This window comes from Moschus berezovskii, chromosome 18, assembly GCF_049115385.1.
Source record: "Moschus berezovskii isolate FMDL1 chromosome 18, NW_MosBer_1.0, whole genome shotgun sequence".
Taxonomy (NCBI): domain Eukaryota; kingdom Metazoa; phylum Chordata; class Mammalia; order Artiodactyla; family Moschidae; genus Moschus; species Moschus berezovskii.
In genome coordinates this window covers 68,139,456-68,164,058 of record NC_142477.1, presented here as the reverse complement: position 1 = coordinate 68,164,058, position 24,603 = coordinate 68,139,456, and the positions used below count along the sequence as shown (strand labels likewise).

At 42.1% G+C, this 24,603-nt stretch overlaps 1 pseudogene; it reads left to right on the top strand.

The window, feature by feature from the left end:
• The first annotated feature begins 551 nt into the window (after positions 1-551).
• On the top strand, positions 552-650 carry LOC129553446 (U6 spliceosomal RNA; annotated as a pseudogene).
• Positions 651-24,603: the final 23,953 nt, after the last annotated feature.

Sequence of the window (24,603 nt, the reverse complement as noted above, 5' to 3'; positions counted from 1 at the left end):
TCTTCCCAACCCAGGGATAGAACCCAGATCTCCCACACTGCAGGCGGATTCTTTACCAGCTGAGCCACAAGGGAAGCCACAAAGGAGTCACAAGGAAAGCGGGAAACAAAATCAATATGCAAAAACCAGTTGTATTTCTCTACACTAACAGTCAACTGTCAGAGAGAGAAACTATTTTTTACAAGTTGAAGGTTTGTGGCAAGCTTGTGTTGACAGTTGATGTTAGCATTTTTTAGCAATGAAGGATTTTTTAATTAAGGTATGAACTATGGTATTTAATTAAGGTATGAATTATGGCAAGGTACAATTAAGGTGTAAAGCATTATATATTTTCAGACATAATCCTTTTGTACAATTAATAGACTACAGCTTAGTGTAAACATAACTTTTATATGACCAAGAAACCAAAAGATTCATATGACTCAATATACTGTGTTAGTCACTTTATTAGAGTAGTCTGGAACCAAACTCAAAATATCTCCAAGATATACCTGTAGAGGAACTCATGCAACTCAATAGCAAAAAATAATCCAATTTTAAAATGGGTAAAGGTGCTCGCTTCGGCAGCACATATACTAAAATTAGCATGAAGATTAGCATGGCCCCTGCGCAAGGATGACACGCAAATTCGTGAAGCGCTCCATATTTTTAGATGACACCATTTTTATCAAAGTCACAGTGGATACTTCGGACCTGCCGGACCCCTGACGCGTCCCCAGGGAGGCGGATCCAGCAGAAGGCAACTCCTCCGGGGGGGTTGAACAGGCCGTCTCCACCGAGTTCCTCGCGCTCAGAAAAGGACCTTGGGGGACGGAGGAGGCAGCCAAAGGCGGCCGCGGGCGCGGGAGGAGCCATGCGTGAGGACACACCCAACACGCTTTGTAATAGACTAGCGACACTTCACTCTGGAGAATTATTTATCCTTCGACGAGATAAATACTGCTGTCAGAGAAGGTTTTCATTTTCATTTTTAAAGATCTAGTTAATTAAGGTGGAAAACATATATGCTAAAGAAAAGAACCATGAATTTTTTTTCTTCCTTAAACTCGAACACCAAAAAAAAAAAGGAACAAACACACACACACACACGCCTGGGGATAGCTGGACATGTCAGCATGTTAAGAAGGATTTATGAAATAATAATGCAATTCTGATATATTCATTCTAAAATTCAAGAGTGCAATCTTGTTTCAAATATAGTATATTGTCTATTTTTAAGGCCTCATCTGGTCTCTATTTTAATAATTTGTTTGTCAGAAGACCCTGAAATACACCTAGGTCTTTTTTGAAAGTCTCTAAAAAAATAAATAAATAAATAAATAAATAAATAAAATGGGTAAAGGACCTGAATAGATACTTTTCAAATAAGACAAACGAAGGACCAACAGGTATATTAAAAAGTGCTATACACCACTAATCACTTGGAAATGAAAATCAAAAACATCATGAGACATCACCTTATACCTGTTAGGATACCTATTAAAAAGACTAGAGATAACAAATTTTAATGAGGACAGAAAGAAAAGGGAGCACTTGAGCACTCTTGGTGGAAATATATGAACCTGCACAGCCCAGTGAAAAGCAGTACGGAGTTTCCTCAAGAAATTAAAAATAGAACTATCATATAAAACAACACTTCTGGGTACATATACAAAGAAAACAATACTCTCGTCTCAAAGAGCTATTTCCACTCTCATGCTCATTGCAGTATCCTTCACAATAGCCAAGGTACGGAAACAATTCAAGTGTCCATAGGAAGGTGAATGGTTACAGAGAATTTAGTATATACATTCACAATGGAATATTATTCAGCCTTTAAAAAGCAGGAAATTGTGCCATTTGTGATAACATGGATGAACCTGGAGGGCATTATGCTAAGTGAAATAAGCCAGACAGGGAAACACAAATACTACTTGGCATCACTTCTGCTGTAGAATCCAAAACAAAGAAGTCGAACTCATAGAAACAGAAAATAAATGGTGGTAGCCAGGGGCTATGGGTGGCAGGTGGAGATGTAAAAAGAGAGAGGTTGGTGAAATGGTACAGACTTCTCTTGAGGAGAAGTGGACAACAAGAGGATGAGATGTCTGGATGGCATCATCGACTCCACTGAGTCTGAGCAAACTCTGGGAGATAGTGAAGGACAGGGAAGCCTGGCGTGCCGCAGTCCACGGGGTCACAAAGTCAGACACAACTGAGCAACTGAACAACACCAACACAGAATTGCTAGGACAGCTAGACGAGGGTTGGGTAAAAGGCCGCTGTAGGGACACTGCAGGTAGACGGCAACCACCCTTCCATTCTGCCCAGCAAGATGCCAGCCTGACACCTTAGTGGGAATCTATTTAAATTGCTACCCTTCCCAGGAGTATCTGCATTTTAAGTAAAAGACAGAATTTCAGGCATCCAGTCAGTTGGAAGAGAATTGAGGATTCAGTTCATGGGAAGGAGGAAGCCATATTCAACTCTTCCTGCTCAAAAATGCAGCCAAAACTGAGCCAAACGCCTTGAGCTTCTCCAGGTTTTGCTGAGGGAAGAAAGGAATTCCGTGCTCTTGTGTTCGGGAAACAATGGCAGACTAACACTGATTTCAGGGCTAACTAATGCCTCTTAATAAGCCCCCCGCTGGGGGAGGCCTGGGCCTACATCTGCTCTGAGATCTGCTTCCGCAAGCCTGCATGGGGAGTGTCATTTAAAATCTGTCCATCTCTGAAGACAGCACCCTGTCACATGACACCCGAGCCTGGGGGAAGCAGGATGTTACAGACAGAAGTGTCCTTTCTAATGACACATGCAGAACAGCAGGAAGAGCTTGCTGGGGATGAGGCCACGGAAGGGAGCAGTGAATAACAGCCGCCTGGACAGCACTGGTTTGGAGACCACATTGCTCTGAGGAGTGTCTTCCGATGGGTGGTTAAGAGGAGCTGCAGATAACAGTTTAATTGCATTGACTCAGAAATCGTTTCCCAGGGGTTTATTCTATAATTTGCTCAAACTTTTGTTATAAAGGGAAAGTCATTCTGCATTCAGGAAGCACGATCGATCCTGGCTAATCTGGTCTATAAGGGGCCATTTAAACAGACAGGTTGCCATGGTAATGTTCCTGCTTTATTTATAGTAACAAGTTCAAGGTATGAGATGTGAGAGGCAGTGGAGTCTCTCTGCTGTGATTTTTGAGCTGTGTTCTGAGGAGGGGTGGTTTAGGGAAAGATGCTAAAAGCTGTGAGATCGGGTGGGAGTTCTGGCTCCCACCTCCACCACATCCAGAGCAGCCTCACTTTGATTTCTTTCACATTTTAGAATTGCACAGTCTGGAAAAAATAGAAAAGAAAACCAGAGGACTGCCATAAAGAGCACTGGATCAGGAACTTAGAAGGCTAAGTTCTTGTGCCTTTGTACCCCTAACAGACCGAGCCTGGTGGCCTTGGTGTTTCCTGGCCCCAGCCATCATCCTGTTGCCCTCATGCTTCCGGCCAGAACTTCCACCCACCTAAGTGCACCCCTAGGGTGCTGGGGCTTGGCCACAGAGCTGCTCCTGGGTCTCACCCTTGCCTTCCCCTTTCTCCCGCACCTCCTCCTCTCTCCAGAGGTGGCAGATGGGCAGCCGGTCCCCTTCTTAAAGTCTCGCTTCCCCTCTTTCCTGCGGTGGCCTCAACTCCCCCTTTCCTGGGGCCAAAATAACAGATAGGATGCAGAGAGAGAAACAACAGAGGGAAGAACCCAAAGTGGTATCCCTGCGACGCACACAGGCCTGAGTGCAGCCCATGTCTCATCAGGGTCTGGGCACGGAGGACTGTGATGACAACCATCGCGCTTCTTCCACCAGCCTTAGCTGCTGAGGCTCCGTTCTCTACAGCCCCACCCCAACCCTCCGTCTTCTCTTAATCCCCTTCTATGCTATTGAGGATGCCCTATTCACCTGCATAAACACGGGAAAGGAGGCAAATTTTATAACAGCTCACCCTGCAGTCTCAAGATTCTCCTTCATAAACAGAGATGGCAGGGTCTGTTCAAAAACAGGTGAATCTAACCTTGCAAGGTGTTGGGCTATTCACATGTGTCCTCCCACTGGGTTAGGACAAGGGACAGGGTTTGAGCAGAAACCAGGGCCAGACGCAAGCCAAATGTGATGGCTCTGAAGAGCCTAGAAAAGAGATTAAGTACGGTGCCCTGGCGGTCCAGGGGTTAAAACTCCAAGCTCCCAATGCAGGAGGCCCCGGTTTGATCCCTGGTCAGGGAGCTAGATCTCAAATGCTGTGACTAAGACCCAGGGCATTCAAAGAAATATTTTAAAAGAATAATAAAGAATGGTGCACAGGCCTCTGCCTAGGCTTGCACGAGAGCAACAGAGGAAGAGACCCTGACTTGGGATGTTCACCTATTTCTCTGGTATATTAATAAATATCCCTACCACGATCAATTTCAAGTTACCAGTGTGATGCCATCAAATGTGATGTGATGGAGCTGAGAAGAAATGGACAAACAGCACATCATTATGTAGTATTTCTCCCACATAGATACTGTGGATAGAAATAACTCCAGGAGCACAGACAATAGTAAAAATGGTGAAACAATTAGGAAGCAGAATTTAAATATTCATTGTCTGTATTTCAATGTAAGGTATTTAACTGTACGTTTATATCATTTAATTTCTAAAAATAACAAGATTCCTGAAAATGTAACAATTGGCTCTGCCAAGCTGGTGTGAGTCTGCTCCAGCTCATCACTGACCTGCCCCACCTCTGTTCCCCACCCCCACCCACCCTTCTGCAGGGTAGAATTTGAGAGGAAAATTCTCCATATCAATGATTCAAAAGCAACTGTAATACAAGCTACAGGTTCTTTCCAAATCTAAAGCGGTAGCTATTCATTTCTGACCCACAATGTATTTTCCCGAGTTTCACCTGCTTCTTGGCCTCAGTGAGGTCTCTTCTCATTCTACCTTAGGCCTGGGCAGCCAAGCCTTGCCCTAGAGTCCTGTAGTCAGGAAGGCCATGCTCGAGCCCTCCTTCATCTTTGCTTCTGCTCCCTGGATGAAGAGTTTAGGGGGCTAAGAGGATGTGCCCACAAGGATCTCACTCCTCCCTTCTAGCTCATGGCCTAGATCTATGCAGGATCCCACAATTCCCTGCCCATGGGCCATAAGCCTGCTTCCAGAACTCTACGGGCCCCTTCCCCGGGTCCCTCCTCCTAAAGCAAACTCCAGGGCTATGCATACGTGTAGCATACGTATGGGCCTGAATGGAGACCAAAGGGAGGCTCTTTGTGGCAAGGAGCCGTAAATCCAAGGTTGGACGTTCAGGTTGGGATGGCCTCAGCTATGTGTGCAGTGCTCCTCATAGCACTAGCTGGATCTGAGGATGGCATGAGAAGGGGGTCTCTGCATTCTACTCAGGGTCCCGACAGCATGGGGCTCCATCCTGAGCCTCCATGGGCTCCTTGTTTGAGTCCCCAACTCTACAGAACACATCTTTCTTACTTCTTGCCCCCTCATGACTACCAGGATATGCTCCACAAATATCAGGGGAGGAAACTCAGCCAAAAGCTAGTCTTGATTATTTCTTTGGTGTGAGAGTCTGTCTCAACCTTAACAGAGCTAACACGATTGTCCTTGAAGAATAGATGACGACAAGTCCTACAATGCTGTGACAAGCTGTCGTGATCGGGTCTGCAGCTCTCATGAACCCGAAAAACTTCCCTAAAGCCCCCAGGTCCTCTAGCAAAATGGGAAAATCTAAATATCTATTCATTTCAAACAGCATTTGCTAAGTACTTATTATGGGCAAGGCACTTTTATCCCTGCTTTATGCCTAATCATGTGAGAAAGGCACTGGGCACTGCTGTCAAGGAATATATCATCTAACAGAGCAGAGAAGGCAGAGGCTGATGATACTTGAATGAAAAAAGCCATAATAGCAGATTAAATATTTTCAGTATGATAAAAGGTTAAAGTCCATGAGAAATTGCCAAAACCAAAATGCAACCAAGATGTCTTTCCATGGATGAATGGATAAACAAACCATATGCCCATAAAATAGCATATTATTCAGCAATGAAAAGAAATGAGCTATCAAGACATCAATGACAACACAGAAGAAACCTGAATTGCTAAGAGCAAGAAACTAATGTAAAAAGGTATCATCCTCTATGATTCCAACCATAAGACATTCTGGACAAGGAAAAATTCAACAGTCAATAAAAAGATCAGTAGCTACCAATGTTTCAGAGGGAGGGGGATGAATGGGTGAAACACATGGAATTTCTAGAGCTGTGAAATTACTCTGTACCATACTATATTGGTGGTTACATGACATTATGCATTTGCCTATCACAAAACCTATCAAAACCTATCACAAAGAATGAAGTTTTATGTGAATTATGGTCTCAACATTCAGAAAACTAAGATCATGGCATCCAGTCCCATCACTTCATGGCAAATAGATGGGGAAACAGTGGCAGACTTTATTTTTGGGGGCTCCAAAATCACTGCAGATAGTGACTGCAGCCATGAAATGAAAAGACGCTTGCTCCTTGGAAGAAAAGTTATGACCAACTTAGACAGCATATTAAAAAGCAGAGACATTACTTTGCCAATAAAGATCTGTCTAGTCAAGACTGTGGTTTTTCCAGTAGTCATGTATGGATGTGAGAGTTGGACTATAAAGAAAGCTGAGCACCGAAGAATTGATGCTTTTGAACTGTAGTGTTGGAGAAGACTCTTGAGAGTCCCTTGGACTGCAAGGAGATCAAAGCAGTCAATCGTAAAGGAGATCAGTCCTGAGTGTTCATTGGAAGGACTGATGTTGAAGCTGAAACTCCAATACTTTGGCCACCTGATGCAAAGAACTGACTCATTTGAGAAGACCCTGATGCTGGGAAAGATTGAGGGCAGGAGGAGAAGGGGACAACAGAGGATGAGATGGTTGGATGGCATCACCGACTCAATGGACATGAGTTTGAGTAAACTCTAGGAGTTGGTGATGGACAGGGAAGCCTGGGGAGATGTGGTCCATGGGGTCATGAAGAGTCGGACTCAACTGAGCAACTGAACTGAACTGAACTGAACTGATGCACTTCAGTTGGTAATCATGTATTGATATTTGTTAATTGTAACAAACGTACCACAGAAATGCATGATATTAATAACAGGGGAAACAGAAAATGATAAGCGTTGGTTAGGATGTGGAGAAACCGCAGCACTGTGTGAAATACTGATAGGAATGTAAAACTGTACAGCCACTGTGGAAACAGTGAAATTCAACATAGAATTAACATACGATCCAGCAATCCTAATTCTGGGTATACATCTAAGAGAACTGCAAACAGAGACTTGAACAGGTATTTGAACACCCAGACTCACTGCAGCATTATTCACAATAGCCAAGAGGTGGAAACAACCCAAACATCCACTGGTATATGAATTAAAGGAGTGTTATATCTACATAAATGGAATATTATGCAGCCTTTAAAAGGAATGATATTCTGACACATGCTACAACATGGATGAAACTCGAGGACATTATGCTAAGTGAAATAAGCCAGACACAAAAAACAAACACTGTTTGACTCCACTTATATGTTATCTGGAATAGGCAAATTCACAGGGATGGAAAGTAGAATAAAGGTTACCAGAAACTAAGGGACGAGGGAACGAAAAGTTACTATTTAATGGGGTACACAATTTCAATTTAAGAAGATTAAAAAGCTCTGAAGATGGATGGTGGTGACAGTTGGACAATGTGAATGTATTTAAATACTACAGAAATTTACACTTAAAAATTATTAAAATGGTAAATTTGATGTTATGTATATTTTACCACAATAAGTAACGATACTGGGGAAACCATGCAGGGGGAGCATATTACCTGCTTAATTTTCCATAAACCCAAAATTGTTCTAAAAAGTAATTAAGTATGAGAAAGTATACTTAAAATTAACACAGTGCTATATATATATATATATATATACACACACACACACACACAAATATATATGTAAACTGTGTGCTGTGCATAGTTGCTCAATTTTGTCTGACTCTTTGCGACCCCATGGACTGTAGCCTCTGTCCATGGGATTTTCCAGGCAAGAATACTGGAACCGGTAGCCATTCCCTTCTCCAGGGGATCTTCCCAGCCCAGGAATCAAACCCATGTCTCAGTATGTAAACCCATGTCTCAGTATGTAAACCCATGTCTCAGTATGTCAGTTACATCTCAGGTTTTATTAAGCTCATGAGAGATTAAAGCAAGGAGAGATCCCATCCAATCAAGGGTACAGGCCAGGAGAGCCTTATGGAGGGGATAGTTTTTGAGACAAGTCTTCAAAGATGCTAGGATTTCAACAAAGGCAGAGGTGAGAGAGAGACAAACCATTATGCAGAAGAGCAACAGTATGAGCAAATGTACAGCAAAACGATGTTTGGGGTGGATGACCGGCTTGACTTCAGTCTATAGGGATGCAGGGGAACAATGACAAAAAATATTTAGAAATACAAGTGCATTCACTTATTACACAATAATTATTAAAAATTTGCTATGTGTTACAGGGAATTCCCTGGTGGACCAGTGGTTAGGATTCCATGCTTTCACTGCCAAGGGTGTGGGTTCAGTCCCTGGTTGGGAAATTAAGACCCTGCAAGCCATGCAGTATGGCCAAAAAAAATTTTTTTTTTTTTTGCTATGTGCCAGACAGTTACAGGTAAGGATGGAACAGTGAAAGTCCTTGTCTGCATGCAGTTCATATTCTAGTGGTCTATACAACAAAGGTTTGAATTTCAGGTCAGAATTTTTATTTAATTCATCAGTCAATGGGAAGCCACAGAAGATTTTTGAGCAGAAAAACTAATACACATTCTTTTCTGTGCAGTTTCCATGGTAATTTAAGAGCAATGGGGTTAGAGATTATTTATTTTACTGTAATGTAACCTCATGAAGTATACTGAAGACTATTACCTTCTCTAAGAAGATCTCATTCTATATCTCTGTTAAGTATAGTATGACAGTCCAAAATCATTATTCACAAGGTTCTCAACTGCTGATGAGGGGCCAAGTGTTTCTCCACTCCTCAGGAGGCTGAGAGGGAATTTTAACACAGATTAAATTTAAGATTATGTATGCCTTTATGTATGTATATCTTCCCTATAGTTCAGTCGGTAAAGAATCTGCCCACAATGCAGGAGACCTGGGTTCAATTCCTGGGTCGGGAAGATTCCCTGGAGAAGGAAATGGCAACCCATTCCAGTATTCTTGCCTAGAGAATCCCATGGACAGAGGAGCCTAGCAGGCTATAGTCCATGGGGTTGCAAGAGTCGGACACAACTTGGTGACTAAACCAAACCAAACCATGCCTTTAGAAATTCTGAGTCATCTCTCAAGAAGCATGACATCCATACAAACACACTCTATAAACAGGACTTGGTCAGAAAAACAGAAACCACTCAAAGTATTTCAAGGAATGGATTTAATTTAGGAAACTGGAGGCTCACAAAACTGTTGAGAAGGCTGAAGAAAGAAAATCAGGGAAAGATATCATTAGTTTTCAAGAAAACTGGAATTACAGGAGTATCAGAAAACTATCATTGATGACCTCAGCTTACTGCCACTCCAAAGCAGACAGTTTGCAGGAGGACACCAAAAGTTATTGCAAGATCTCATATCTGATATCTGTCAACGCCTGTATCTTTACCTGCTGCTACTACAGGAGCAATAACAACTTCATTGCACAAATAACTCTTATTGGCACAAAATAAGGCAGAACTCTCATTCCAGGGATTCTGAAGAATATAGTTTTCAGGCTTCCAGACTCTGCAGGATAAGAGAACAAACAGATGGAACTGGGACTGAATTCTTGTTTCCAAAAAACACCCCCTGTTGTAGGTTGAGTTGTGTCACCCAAAAAGATGTCTCCAAGTCTCAACCCTGGAACTTGTGATTCATTTGGAAGCAGAGGTTTGTAGACATAATCAAGTTTAAATGAGGTCGTACTGAATTAGGGTGGGTCTTAATCCAATGATTAATGTCCTTATAAAAGGGAAATTCAGACACAGAGACAGAGGAGAATGCCAAGTGGAGACAAGATTGGAGCCATGTATCTACACACCAAAGAATGTCAAGGACTGCCACCAACCACCAGAAGAGTCAACAAATCCTCCCACAGAGGCTTCAAAGGGAGCATGACCCTACTGACATCTTGGTTTCAGACTTCTAAACCTCCAGAACTGAGAAACAAAAACCTTCTGCTGTTTTAAACTATCAGTTTGTGGAAATTTCCTACAGTGATCCTAGGAAACTAATGCACCCCCCCTGCCGCACAAACACACATGTTTTTATACAGTCCAGTGCCCTTCGCTGCTGCTGTTCAGTCACTAAGTTGTGTCTGACTCTTTGCACCCCATGGACTGCAGCACACTAGGCTCCTCTGTCCTCCGCTATCTCCTGGAGTTTGCTCAAACTCAAGGCTGTTGAGTCGGTGACGCTATCTGACCATCTCATCCTCTGCTGCTCTCTTCTCCTTTTGCCCTCAATCTTTCCCAGCATCAGGGTCTTTTCCAATGAGCTGGCTCTTCACATCAGGTGGCCAAGTATTGGAGCTTCAGCTTCAGCATCAGTCTTTGCAACAAATATTAAGGGTTGATTTCCTTTAGGATTGACTGGTTTGATCTCCTTGCTGTCCAAGGGACTCTCAAGAGTCTCTCAGCACCACAGTTCGAAAGCATCAGTTCTTTGGTGCTCAGCCTTCGTTCTGGTCCAACTCTCACATCTGTACATGACTTCTGGAAAACCGTATCTTTGACTAAACAGATCTTTGTCAGCAAAATGATGTCTCTGCTTTTTAATATGCTGTCTAGGTTTGTCATAGCTTTCCTTCCTAGGAGTCAAAAGCGTTTTTAAATTTCATGGCTGCAGTCACTGTCTTGAGCTCTTGATTTTGGAGCTCAAGAAAATAATATCTGTCACTGTTTCCATTGTTTCCCCATCTATTTGCCATGAAGTTATGGGACCAAACACCATTATCTTAGTTTTTTGAATGTTGGATTTTAAGCCAGTTTTTTCACTCTCCTCTTTCACCTTCATCAAGAGGCTCTTCAGTTCCTCTTCACTTTCTTCCATAAGGATGGTGTCATCTGCATATCTGAGATTATTGATATTTCTCCTGGCAGTCTTGATTCTAGCTTGTGAGTCATCCAGTCCAGCATTTCACATTATGTACTCTGCATAGAAGTTAAATAAGCAGGATGACGATATACAGTCTTGACATACGCTTTTCCCAATTTTGAACCAGTAGGGTTCTAAATGTTGCTTCTTGACCCAAATACAGGTTTCTCAGGAGACAGGTAAGGTGGTCTGGTACTCCCATCTCTTTAAGAATTTTCCATAGTTTGTTATGATACACACAGTTAAAGGCTTTAGTGTAGTCAATGAAGCAGATGTTTTTTTGGAACTGCCCAGTGCCCTCCGTCCGTCCGTTCCGTCGCTCAGTCGTGTCCGACTCTTTGCGACCCCGTGGACTGTAGCCTACCAGGCTTCTCCGTCCATGGGATTCTCCAGGCAAGAATACTGGAGTGGGTTACCGTTTCCTTCTCCAGGGGATCTTCCCAACCCAGGGATCGAACCCGGGTCTCCCGCATTGGAGGCAGACGCTTTAACCTCTGAGCGAGCCCAGTGCCCTAGTGAGCTACTAATACAGACAGGAGTGTATTTGGGAGCAGAGGGTAGGAGATAAACCACGACTACTGTGTCGGATGGGGGTTCCCCTGTGTTTAGAGGCCAGGTGTCACTGAAGGAAGCCAGAAGACAACAATCATGCCACAAAGTCATAGCCCAAACAAGATTTGTTGTTGTTCAGCCACTAAGTTGTGTCCGACTCTTTGCGACCCCAATGGTCTGTGGCATGCCAGGTCCCTCTGTCCTCTGATATCTCCAAACAAGATACAAGTACCTAAAAGATGATTCTGGTTTCACTGGATATGGAAAGGTGATTATTTCCTTGCCCTTGAACATTGTTGAGGCAGCTATGTATCTTTGGCACATATTGGCTCACAAAGTATTTTTCATTGATTTACTTGGTACACAGCTCAACTGATTTTAAAGCAGCTAGAAAATCCATTTCTAAAATAGAAGGGCTGTCTTCTAAAAGCATATCTAGTTACCAAGTTCATGATGTTCCTGGACCAGTGGCTTGGGGGGAAAGAAGAGCCTGCTTTATTTTTCCTTCTTTCCCTCAAGCTATAGATCCACTTCTCACACACTCCTACCCAGGACATTTCAGCATATAATTGGTTTAAAGACTCATCCTTTTCTTAGACCAGTTTCCCAGAATTAAACAGAAAATTCCTGGGAGTGGGCAGGTTGGCAGAAGGAAGAGAGAAGGCCTATCCAGCTGGGTCACGTGGGTGGAGGTAAGAAATAAGATGATGCCACAAACCTACAAATACTGTGAGATTTTTAAGCTGTAGTTCTTAAGGAGCTCATTTCTTTTTTGGACTGGTATCAAAGACACTATTTTCTCTGCATTTTCCCAGACTGCACTTCTCCAATAGAGTAAAGCTCAGAAATTATAAAATACAGACAAGTAGCAACTACAATTCTATGTCTTAGCAAATCTGAACTAAGCACCTGCTTTTACTTGGCTATCAGGGAAGGTGGCTGAGAAATAGAATTTAATTTTATATACTTGGCCTAGTCTGAAAGCAAACTTGCCTAGAGGCAGGAGACTGACACTATTGACCCCTAGGGTAACTTTCCAGCTGACTGTGATGTATGTTGGATTATTCTAGTGGCTTCTCCGTCTCTAGCAAGAGAAGCTTACTCATTTGCTAGGACTATCTCCTAAGTCACATGGTTAGTCATGTTCAAAGATGTTTCATGGGCAGAAAAATCTTACTGCCTTTTCCAATCACGTGAAGTTTCATGTCAAAAAACCATGAGAGGCGGCGCTTTTAGTGGCAGAATTTTCCTACTAAAACCTGTCAAGGCCACACACACACTTGCTTTGCGATTCTGACCTGTTTCTGGAGGGCCGTAAAAGCAGCCCAGCAGTGAGCTCCATGACACTGATGCGCTCTGCCCTAAGCCTCACGCTCAAATACTGCAACCCCAGGCCCCATCTTTGCATGACATTCATCCTGGTTTTTAAGTCCTGAGTCTCCTCTTTGACATGAGCCCAGGAAAATGTAGAGGCAATAACCAGATGGTGAATGCACATTGGCAGGTTTTGCCCAGAAGTTATTTCTTTTCCTTCATCAGAATTCATTATCATCAAGACGGTAGGTCATCTCATTAATAACTGTGACGGTGACCAGCCCTCCTCATTTATCAACTTATTGCTCATTCGAAAATGTCAAGTGATCTAATCTGATTAGGGAGCTGTATGTCCCATGGGCAGAGGAGCCTGGTAGGCTGCAGTCCATGGAGTCGCTAAGAGTTGGACACGACTGAGCGACTTCACTTTCACTTTTCACTTTCATGCATTGGAGAAGGAAATGGCAACCCACTCCAGTGTTCTTGCCTGGAGAATCCCATGGACGGGGGAACCCAGTGGGCTGCCATCTATGGGATCGCACAGAGTCGAACACGACTGAAGTGACTAAGCAGCAGCAGCATGTAAGTGTCACCTATCTCAATCCCCTTCTGAACAATCTAGGAAACAACCTTTGCCTCTGCATAAAATAATATTATTGAAGAGGCTACACAAGACTGGAATCATAGGGCTCAAAGAAATCTCAAAATGTTTGTTAATTTATACTTGCTGTCTTTAAACAGAGGTGCATGCAAGCCATTTAAGTATCTAACCCATACCCCAAACTATGAGGAACAGGTTAAAAAATATATATATATATGTACACACACACACACACACACATATGTGTGTGTGCTAAGTCACTTCAGTCTTTGTGACCCTATGGACCGTAGCCCACCAAGTTCTTCTGTCCATGGGATTCTCCAGGCAAGAATACTTGAGTGGCTTGTCCTGCCCTCTTCCAGGGGATCTTCACGATCCAGGGATCAAACCTGTATCTCTTATGCCTCCTGCATTGGCAGGCAGGTTCTTTATCACTAGTGCTGGGAAGCCTAATATATTATATATATGTAGGGGTTGGCCAAAAAGTTTGTTTGGGTTTTTCCATAAGATCTTGAAAAAATATATGTATGTGAATATATATAAAAGTGCTTCATACTATATTAAGTGCTTTACATGCATAACTACTCTGAGTGCATGCATGCTAAGTTGCTTCAGTTGTATCCGACTCTTTGCGACACTATGCCTGTAGCCTGCCAGGCTCCTCTGTCCATGGGATTCTCCAGGCAAGAATACTGGAATGGGTTGCCATACCCTCCTCTAGGGGATCTTCCCAACCCACGGATTGAAACTGCATCTCCTGCGATTCCTGCATTGCGGGCAGGTTCTTTACCGCTGAGCCTATAACTCTATGAGGTATTAATTTTATTACCAGTTCATACAAATATAAATAAAGGTTTAGAGGAATTAAGTAACTCATGCAAATAAATGGCAAAGGTGAGATTTAAACACAGGTATCATTACTGTCCCAGAGGGTCCCTGTGACTAAAAAAATTGTATCCTTACTGTTGTGGTTGTTCTTTTCACATGAATCCATAGGAGACAGGAAAAACAACTTTTTCTCTATACTCTAGGTTTAGTGCCTGGGGGCCTGAATGTTAGATCGACAAAAGACAGATTAACAGGAGAAAGGTTTATGATTACGTATGCACATGGAAGACTTCATAGAAAAATGACCCCAAAAAACAGATGGGCCCGAGAGCTGACATGCCTTTTTAATAAACTGTGCAGACATGACAAGATAAAGGAAAAACGGGTTTGAGCTAGAGTGGCAAATTGTTGGAAAGTGACTAGGAAATACCCAGGAGAAACTGGAAGAGAAAGGTTATTTTAATAATGCTTGTTTGCAGACCAGTCTCAATGTCGTCTTTCTTTTTTCTTCTTGGGTATGGTTATAAAACTACTCCAGGAGAGGGGATTTATGGCAGTCCTCATTTCTCAGGAATTTCTGTGTGTAGTCAGATAAAGGAAAATCTAAGAAGGTTTCTTTCTGCATCTGTTGATTCTCATTTGCCTCCAGCTCTAAATAATCATGCCAAAGTGGCATATTTGGGGGAGGAGTAGTCTTCAAATCCCCTTCAAATCCATGCCATCTTTCTTTGAATACAATTTAGCAAATATTTTGAATGTTTACAAGATGCACATTCCTTTTTTCTCATTTTTTAAATCAACTGGATGCTACAAACTCTCCTCACATATCCTTCAGTGCTTCCCAACCCCTCCTATGAGGACATTCTTCATAAAGCTTTATTTTCATGCCTCCTACTGCAATGCAAGCCCATCCTTCCCTTATTGTGTCTTAAGGGAAAGCAGAACAGATGCTTCTTTGTTTTTAACCTGGTTGAATATTGTTGACTCGTGTGTGTCTGTGTATTGGCAGGGGGGTGGATTTCTAACTACAGAAAGCAATGATTTTTCCATCAGTAATTAGGAAGGGACCTGCCCTTTGGCAGATAATCTCCAGCTTCTTTACATATTCAGATTGTTGCACTTGCATTGTTAACTGTCACAGTCAAAATGGAAGATTTAGTGTGACATTTATACCACCACCACCACCCCACTAATCCTCTTCCGAGATTCAGAAAGTGTCAGTGGCACTCTTGACTTATGAATAAACAGTTTCTATTCCTCATGGTCTGCAACCATGGCCCAAACTGACCAAAGTGAAAAAAATTTAATGCAGCATCCAAGTTCTGAGTAATGAAGTCTTAAAGGAACCTCAGAGAAACCATTTGCCTTTGAACAGATTCTTCCAGGAATCAGCAGAATTAACTTTATCAAAGCAGCAGCAAGCCTGGCTTTGAGGATAGATGTGTTATTTTAAAACAAGATGAATTTCTGAATGTCTTTAGAGACATCTAGGCCAATAAGCACAGGAAAAGATGCTCAACATCACTAATTATTAGAGAAATGCAAATCAAAACTACAATGAGGTATCACCTCACACTGGACAGAATGGCCATCATTAAAAACTCTACAAATAATGAATGCTGGAGACGGTGTGGAGAAAAGGGAACCCTCCTACACTGTTGGTGGGAATGTAAGTTGATGCAGCCACTATGGAGAACAGTATGAAGGTTCCTCAGAAAACTAAAAACAGAATTACCATATGACCCAGAAATCCCACTTCTAGGCATAAATCTTCAGAAAAAAAAAGATACATGCACCCCTTTTTTCACAGCAGCACTATTCACAATAGCGAAGACATGGAAGCAACCTATTAATAAATGTCCATCAACAGTGAATGGATAAAGAAGATACAGTATATAGACACAATGCGATGCTACTCAGCCATTAAAAAAAGAACAAAATAATGCCATTTGCAGCAACATGGATGCAACTAGAGATTATCACACTAAGTGAAGCCAGAAAGACAAACACCGTGATATCACGTATTTGTGGAATCTAAAGTATGACACAAATGAACCTATCTAAGACACAGAAGCAGACTCAGAGACATAGAGAACAGACTTACGTTTGCCAAGGCGGAGGGGGCTGGGGAGGGATACAGGGAGAGGTTGGGGTCAGCAGATGTAAGCTTTTATATTTAGAATGGACAAACAACAAAGTTCTACTGTGTAGCACAGAGTAGCACAGTCAATAGCTTTTGATAAACCATAATGGAAAAAGAATATTAATAAAAAGAATGTATATATATGTATAACTGAATCACCTTGCTGTACAGCAGAACACAACATTGTAAATCAATTATATCTCAATTTTTTAAAAAAGTTGACTACAGTTTGAGATTTTCAAAGGGGGAAAATTATCTCTAATGACTTTTCTTAATTGCTTAAATTTTTCAATTATCTTTTTCTACAGAAGCCTCTAGAAGACTAGCTAAATAAACATGATTTCTAATAGCTCTGTCCCATTTGCAGTAGCTATTCCCTAAATACCATTACCAGTGTCAACTCCCTTCACAGAGGTAGCATATCATGGAAGAACTAAGAACATGTTCATTTCCAGTAGGAAGGGGTTCGAAAGTAGACCCTTTGAACACATGGTAGCAGAAACATAGCTATTTTCTAAGCCAAGAATCCAGTGCTATAGGTCAATATTTACCTGTAGGGAACCAAATGAACTAAATTCAGCCAGGTTTTAACTCTTTCAATCCCATCACAATCAGGATTATGACCATTGCATACTACGATACCGGTCTCAAACTGAGTGATATCAGCATTCTCTGAAGAAGGACTAATGCATCCCGAGTTGTTAGCCCAGGAATTTGCTTTTTTTGGGTGGGGGGGGGGGGTGGAGTTCCTCCAGTAAATTTGATGATCGACCAGGTTTAGGAACTGCTGGTCAATGGTACTCTAGACCTGGAAGCCCCTAACCAGAACTGAGAGCTGGGCCAACGGAGGTATGGGACCAACGAGGTTGTCTCAAGGAGTTGGGGAGAACCAGAAAACAAAGAGGCGTGAAAGAGGAGAGGTGCAGGACAGAGGGGGCTGGGAGAGAAAAGGTGGAAAGCCCACCCAGGTCTCAGACCAGCTTGGAAACTGCTCAGCCTAGGAGAAGGCTGGGGGACTGACTCCGGGACCGATGCAATCGCGGCTCATGGCCCAGAGTGGTGGGGGAGAGCACACACCCTGTGGGCGCGGCCTGGCTGTGAACCCAGCACTGCCACTGGCCAGCTGTGGGGCCCCAGGCCAGTCACAGAACCTCCCTCGGTCTCAGCATCCTCATTGCCTGTGAAGGAGTTAGGTCAAAGTTCAAAAACTGCACCGCCTAGAGGAGCACAGCACAGTTTCTCAGTAAACTCTTCGGAAAGTACATTACATACAGTGAAGGAGAAAGAAAGAAAGTTAGTCACTCAGTTCTGTCCGACTCTGTGTGAGTCAGAGCCCACAAGGCTGCTCTGTCCATGGAATTCTCCAGTTTAGGATACTGGAGTGGGTTGCCATTTCCTTCTCCAGGGCATCTTCCCAACCCAGAGATCGAACCCACGTCTCCTGCACTGTGGGCAGACTCTTTACTGCCTGAGCCACCAGCAAAGCCCATAGTGAAGGAGACCAGCTAGGTAAGCTGAGGGAGATCTCAAGCTGCTTATCATCGACAGACCACTCTTCGGTGATCTTACAGGAGGGCATGATCGAGTCAGATCACTAACCATGGCCCTTCTCAGAGCTGCACTTCCCTTACCCATAATATAGGAGTCATAACACCTTCAGCAGAGGACAGAGAGGTTTCAGTAAAACAGTGAGAACAGACAGTAAAACTGTGAGAAATATATGGTCATTATTGCAGTTTCCTCATAGCATCATTTTACCCACAAGCCATTCAGTCCTGAAACATGAAATTTAAAGTTACCAATAAGTAGGCTATATATCTCCAGTACTTAGTAACCAATGCCAGAAAGTAACCAGGAAAGCTTTGTGTTACTAATTTTCCTGTTTTGTGTTTTAGGAAGGGAAGGAGGGAGGAAGGGAGAAATGGAGGGAGGAAAGAGATGAACTGCTCATTGACAGCCAGTAGGCTTTTCTTGGGAATGTGATAATGAACAGCAAGACAAATGCCCAATTTCTTTTCTGCCTTATTCGCCTGGGTCTGAGTCCTCTGGGAGGAGCTTAGGCCTTGGGCCAATCTGAGTTACAAGCCAGGGTCACTCTAGACTATTTATAGTGCTAGGTTGTTGGGCAGATCTCTTCCGAAGTGCGTATTTCCAGCTCTTTCTAATTCAAAATAGCTCTTGACAGCTCTGGGCCATAACTGTGTGTGTTTAAGTGCTTTTACATATCAATATCTTGGGTCTCGCCAGATGCATAGATGAAAACAATATTAGTCATCCTGGTTTACTCCATCAAGTGAAATAAATTGATCAGTAGCAGCCGTACATTGTTCTTTGCATTGTAGGAGGAAGATATAGCTACTGTTGTCACTGATTTAGTCTTTTCCATCCCCTGCAAAAGTAAAACCATTTGTAACAATGACTTCAGCTATACTTGTTTTAAGCATGCTTATTCCTCTTCCCTCTTAATAAAGATACTGAGACTTCAGCGTGGCCTCTGTCGAATATAGATGGTGTTATGAATTATGGATACACCATCCACTGTGAGGCCCATCAGTCACTGATATTGAACATTTCTGATGAAATATTGCAGCCAGCTTAAATTGTTTTCCAGAAACTCAGACTATTGATGAAACAGCTCCAACTGCTAAAGCCAGTTCATGGTAACGAGCGTGTCTTCATTTGGTGAGAAAGTGTGAGTACCCTTGGCTTACCATCAAAACTGAAGGAAGAAGTCAAATGGAATGAAGAGTGGGAGACCTTTAAATCCTATTTCCTGAGGTTTATTTTGCACTAGAATGAATTAGGGGGAGGAAGGTACAGAATGGCTGTTCTCATTTTTCCCCCAGGAAGCTACATGAGATAAAAAGATGCATTAATATTAACTTTGCCTGCGTGTGTGCATGCTTAGGTGTGTCTGCCTCTTTGTGACCCTGTGGACTATAGCCTGCCAGCCTCCTTTGTCCAGGAGCCAGGAATTCTCCAGGCAAGAATACTGGAGTGAGTTGCCATTTCCTCCTCCAGCGGATCTCCCCCACCCAGGGATCAAATTGGCATCCTGTTCCTCCTGCATTGGCAGGCAGAATCTTCTACCACTGCACCACCTGGGAAGCCCCCAGTATTAACTTTGGTGGACAACTAGTCATCCAATTGACAGCAAAATGAATTTCTTAATAGTAAGAAGATGTTATATAGAAAAACCACTTTTAAAAAGAGTGGCAGAGAATCTCATGGGGCTTCAAGCTCTTTTTTGTTATGGTATAAGACATTGCCACTATATTGGGCTACACTACATACTCGTTATTTTCTTTGCTTATTCTAGAACTTCCATGTAAACTTAAGGCCTGGAACCTGAGAGCAGAGGTCAGCTGAGTCATGGAGCCCTTTTAGATTTCCTTCATTTTTCCCTCATTTTTTTCCTTTTCTAATTATAGAGCTAATATTTGTTCAATGCAGAAAATTTGGAAAATATAAAAAGTATGATGGAAAAAACTACTTGCTCTTCCATACCCAGAGGGAACTGTTGTTCACGTCTTTCTAGTCATTTTTCTTTGTATATACATACATATATGTGCATATTTTTTACAAAACTAATGACATACTACACATTCATTTTATACATTACTTTTGCCACTTAGCAAGTTTTTGTAAACATTCTTCTGAGATGGCAAATTTGATTTTAATGACTGTATAGTATCCTAGCACAAAGTGTTCCACAACTTATAAATCCACTGTATATGTATATTAGGTGGTTTCACCTTTATAAGAATTCTACAGGGAACTTTTTTTTTGACATGTATATTTTGCAAGAACACTGCTAATTTCTTCAGGATGGATTCCATAAGGCACACTTTTGAAACTTAGCATTGTAGTACCAAAATTACCTCTAGAAATGAGGCAGCTGTTAATTGTCTCCAGACTAGGTACGGAAGCATCTGTTCTGCCAACACCCTCACCATCACTGGATATCGTCACTTTTAAATGATAATTTGCTGATGTAATACCAAAAAGAAAAACGGTAATACTGTTTCTTTGCTTTCACTTCTGTATTTTGATTCTTCTCTCTCTCTCTCAAAGTCACTCAGTCGTGTCCAACTCTGTGACCCCATGGACTGTAGCCCGACAGGTTCCTCTGTCCGTAGAGTTTTCCAGGCAAGAATACTAGAGTGGGTAGCCATTTCCTTCTCTGGAGCATCTTCCCAACCCAGGGATCAAACCAATGTCTCCCGAATTGCAGGCGGATTCTTTACCATCTGAGCCACCATGGAAGCCCACTTTGATTCTTAAACACATGCATATATTGTATATACTATTAATAATTTTTCCTTTTGTGAATTGTCCATCAGGCTATTTGCCAGTTTTATACTGAGCTGTTTATATCTTTCCCATAGATTTGTAAGAGCTCTTCTTATTAAAATAAAATCAGTGTTTTGCCTAGCATTTATTTTATAAATATATTTCCTTTCTGTTTTGTTATGTTTTATAACACCGAAAGTTTCTAATTTTGTGTTTTTAAATCTATTATTCTTGTCTGTCCTTTCTTTTCTACCTTACACAGTCCTTGCCCTTCTCTACCCTCAAATTATGTAAGATTTATCTAGCTTTATTTTTCTTTTGGCTTCATTTCTATGCTTAATTTTTTCTATCAGTTAAGCATTATGTTGGAGAAGACTCTTGAGAGTCCCTTGGACTGCAAGGAGATCCAACCAGTCCATTCTAAAGGAAATCAGTCCTGGGTATTCATTGGAAGGACTTATGCTAAAGCTGAAACTCCAATACTTTGGCCACCTCATGCAAAGAGCTGCCTCACTGGAAAAGACTGTGATGCTGGGAGGGATTGGGGGCAGGAGGAGAAGGGGACAACAGAGAATGAGATGGCTGGATGGCATCACCGACTCGATGGACATGAGTTTGAGTGAACTCCAGGAGTTGGTGATGGACAGGGAGGCCTGGCATGCTGTGATTCATGGGGTCGCAAAGAGTCGGACACGACTGTGCGACTGAACTGAACTGAACTGAACACAATAAGACAAATCAACTATACTTTGATTAAAAAAATTTTTAAGAATTAATTTCGGGGTAAATAATGAGTTAGGGAACTTGATTGTTTCCCAGGTGATTAGACAGCTGCTAAAAACTCATCTATGGCTATAGCTACACTTTCTTATCTAATTTCAAATGGAAGCTTTGTTACACATTAACTCTATATAAGACTGCAAGGAGATCAAACCAGTCAATCCTAAAGGAAATCAACCCTGAATATTCATTGGAAGGACTGATGCTAAAGCTGAAGTTCCAATACTTTGGGCACTTGATGCAAAGAGCCAATTCACTGGAAAAGACCCTGAAGCTGGGAAAGACTGAAGGCAAGGGGTGAAGGGAGTGACAGAAAATAAGATGGTTGGATGACATCACTGACTCAATGGACATGAGTTTGAGCAAACTCCTGGAGAGAGTGAAGGGCAGAGATCTTGGTGTACTACAGTTCATGGGATTGCCAAGAGTCAGACATGACTTTGCAACTGAACAAGAACAACATCTATTTATCGGTTTTTAAAGTTTTTCTATTTTCTAAAAGTCAAAATATTTTAATTGTTTGACTTTATAAATGTGTTTTGACATCTGGCAGTGGTAGATACACCGCTATTCTTATTTTAACACGTTACTACTGTTCTCATTGTTTATTCTCCTAGATAAACTAGACTCATTCTTAAGTTAAAAAATAATGTTTGGAATTTTATTGAAAGTGAAAGTGTTAGTCGCTCAGTCATGTCCAACTCTTTGCAATCCCATGGACTGTAGCCCATCAGGCTACTCTGTCCATGGAATTCTCCAGGCAAGAATACTGGAGTGGGTTGTCAGTTCCTTCTCCATGGGATCTTCTTGACTCAGGGATTGAACCCAGGTCTCTTGCATTGCAGACTGATTCTTTACCTTTTGAGCCACTAGGCAAGGATTGTGTACATAATTTATAATTAATTTGGGGAGAATTCACATCTCTACAATAGTGAGATTTATCATCCAGAAATACAGTCCCTCATTTGTCTGGCTGCGTTTTTTTTTTTTTTTTGAAGTATAGTTGACTTACAATGTTGTGTTAGTTTCAGATGTATAGCAAAACAATTCAATTATATACATGTGTGTGTGCATACATATCCCTTAGAGGTTATTACAAAGCGTTGAGTATAGTTTCCTGTGCTATACAGTAGGCCGTTGTTGGTTATCTGTTTTATACATTGTCTTGCTTGGTCTTCGATGCTGCTCAGATTTTTGTCTTCAGTTGCAGTTCATGGTTTCTTATGGCAGTGGCTTCTCTCATTGTAGAGCACAGGCTCTAGGGTTCGAGGGCACAGTAGCTGCAATTCCAGGCTCTAGAGCATAGGCTCAACAGTTGTGGGCTTCATTGCTCTTTGGCACGTGGGAATCTTCCCAGACTAGGGATCGAACCCATGTCTCCTGCATTGGCAGGTGACCTCTTTACTCCTGAGCCACCAGGGAAGCCCTTGTCTAGCTGCTTTCAAAGTTTCACAGTTTCCTTTATATAAGTACTATGACCTTTATAAGGATTTACCCCCTAATTATTTTATATTTTGGATGGTTATTTTGAATGTTAAAAAAAAACTACTGATTTTACTGTATTCTCTCGTTAATTCTGAAGATTTTTTCATTAGTATTCTTGGATTTTTCCAGGTAGTCAATTTTATAACCCATAAATAATAATAATTTTATCTCTTCTTTCCCAATATTTGACCCCGCTTAATTTTTTATGTCTAAAATCACCAACTCGATGGACACGAGTTTGAGTGAACTCCGGGAGTTGGTGATGGACAGAGAGGCCTGGCATGCTGTGATTCATGGGGTCGCAAAGAGTCGGACACGACTGAGCGACTGAACTGAACTGAACTGAATTAATTTTTATCTTTTCCAGAATGGTGTTGAACAAAAATGGTTAGTATTCTTATGAGTTTTTTTACTTTAATAATAGTTCTTATTCTGTAAAGGGTAATGATATATAAAGCACCCTTCTAAGCAATTTACATGTTAACCCACTGAATCCAACCAATGGCCCAAAGGTAAGTACTTTTATTCCCATTGCACAAGGAAAGAAACTGATTTGCTGAGTAACTTGCCCAAGGACATACTACAAATACCCGGAAGAATCAAGATTTGAATTCAGGCATTATGAGGAGCAGGGCGATGATAATATACAATGCCATCGATTAACAGACTCTGTGGTCATGAACTGAGATATGACATAGTCTGAAAGGGCTCAGCAGTATCTCTAGCATCTCATACTGCCAATGCTAGCCTAAAGAGGAAAGGCACCACTGGACTTCCTAATGTCAGTGGGGATGATGAGATTCCAGAAGATCAGAGGTCAGGAAGTAGAACTTAGCCACCAGAGGAAACAGTGGGCCATCATCATTATGGAGACAAGGTCACAATGGCATCTGGGGCTGCCATGGTGTTCCTAAGGACAACACAGATGGCCAGACAACAAGTGTACCACTTCTCAGCTGCACTGATGGAAAGTCATGACCATTCACCAGTTTCCAGACCTGAGCCAATTTTCAGAAGATCCAGAACCAGACAATTGAAAGAATGGCTGGGTCTCCTTGTGGAGAACTCTGCATTGCCACAGCTAGTGTCCACAGGAGTGATTCTAGCAGTCCTTCCCAGAGCAACAGAGCCATTCACCTGAGTAACTGTACACCAGAGAAAGGAGAATATACATATGATTTTTCAAAAACTACTGGGTACATGGTATGGGTTGACAATAACACTTAGGGACCCAAAATACCACCAGAGCAGGCACTGGAGGCCAGGCAATTAGTGGGATCGGGGGTCAAGCCTACCTAAGAGTTCTGGTGTGTTTGTAAACCTTCCCTGTGGTCATTTTCCTAGTTCTTTTTTCCCCACATTTTATCTATTTATTTATTTTTGGCTGTGCTGGGTCTTTGTTGCTGCACAGGTTTCTCTCTAGTTGCAGCAAGAAGGGGCTACTGTCTCCTGTG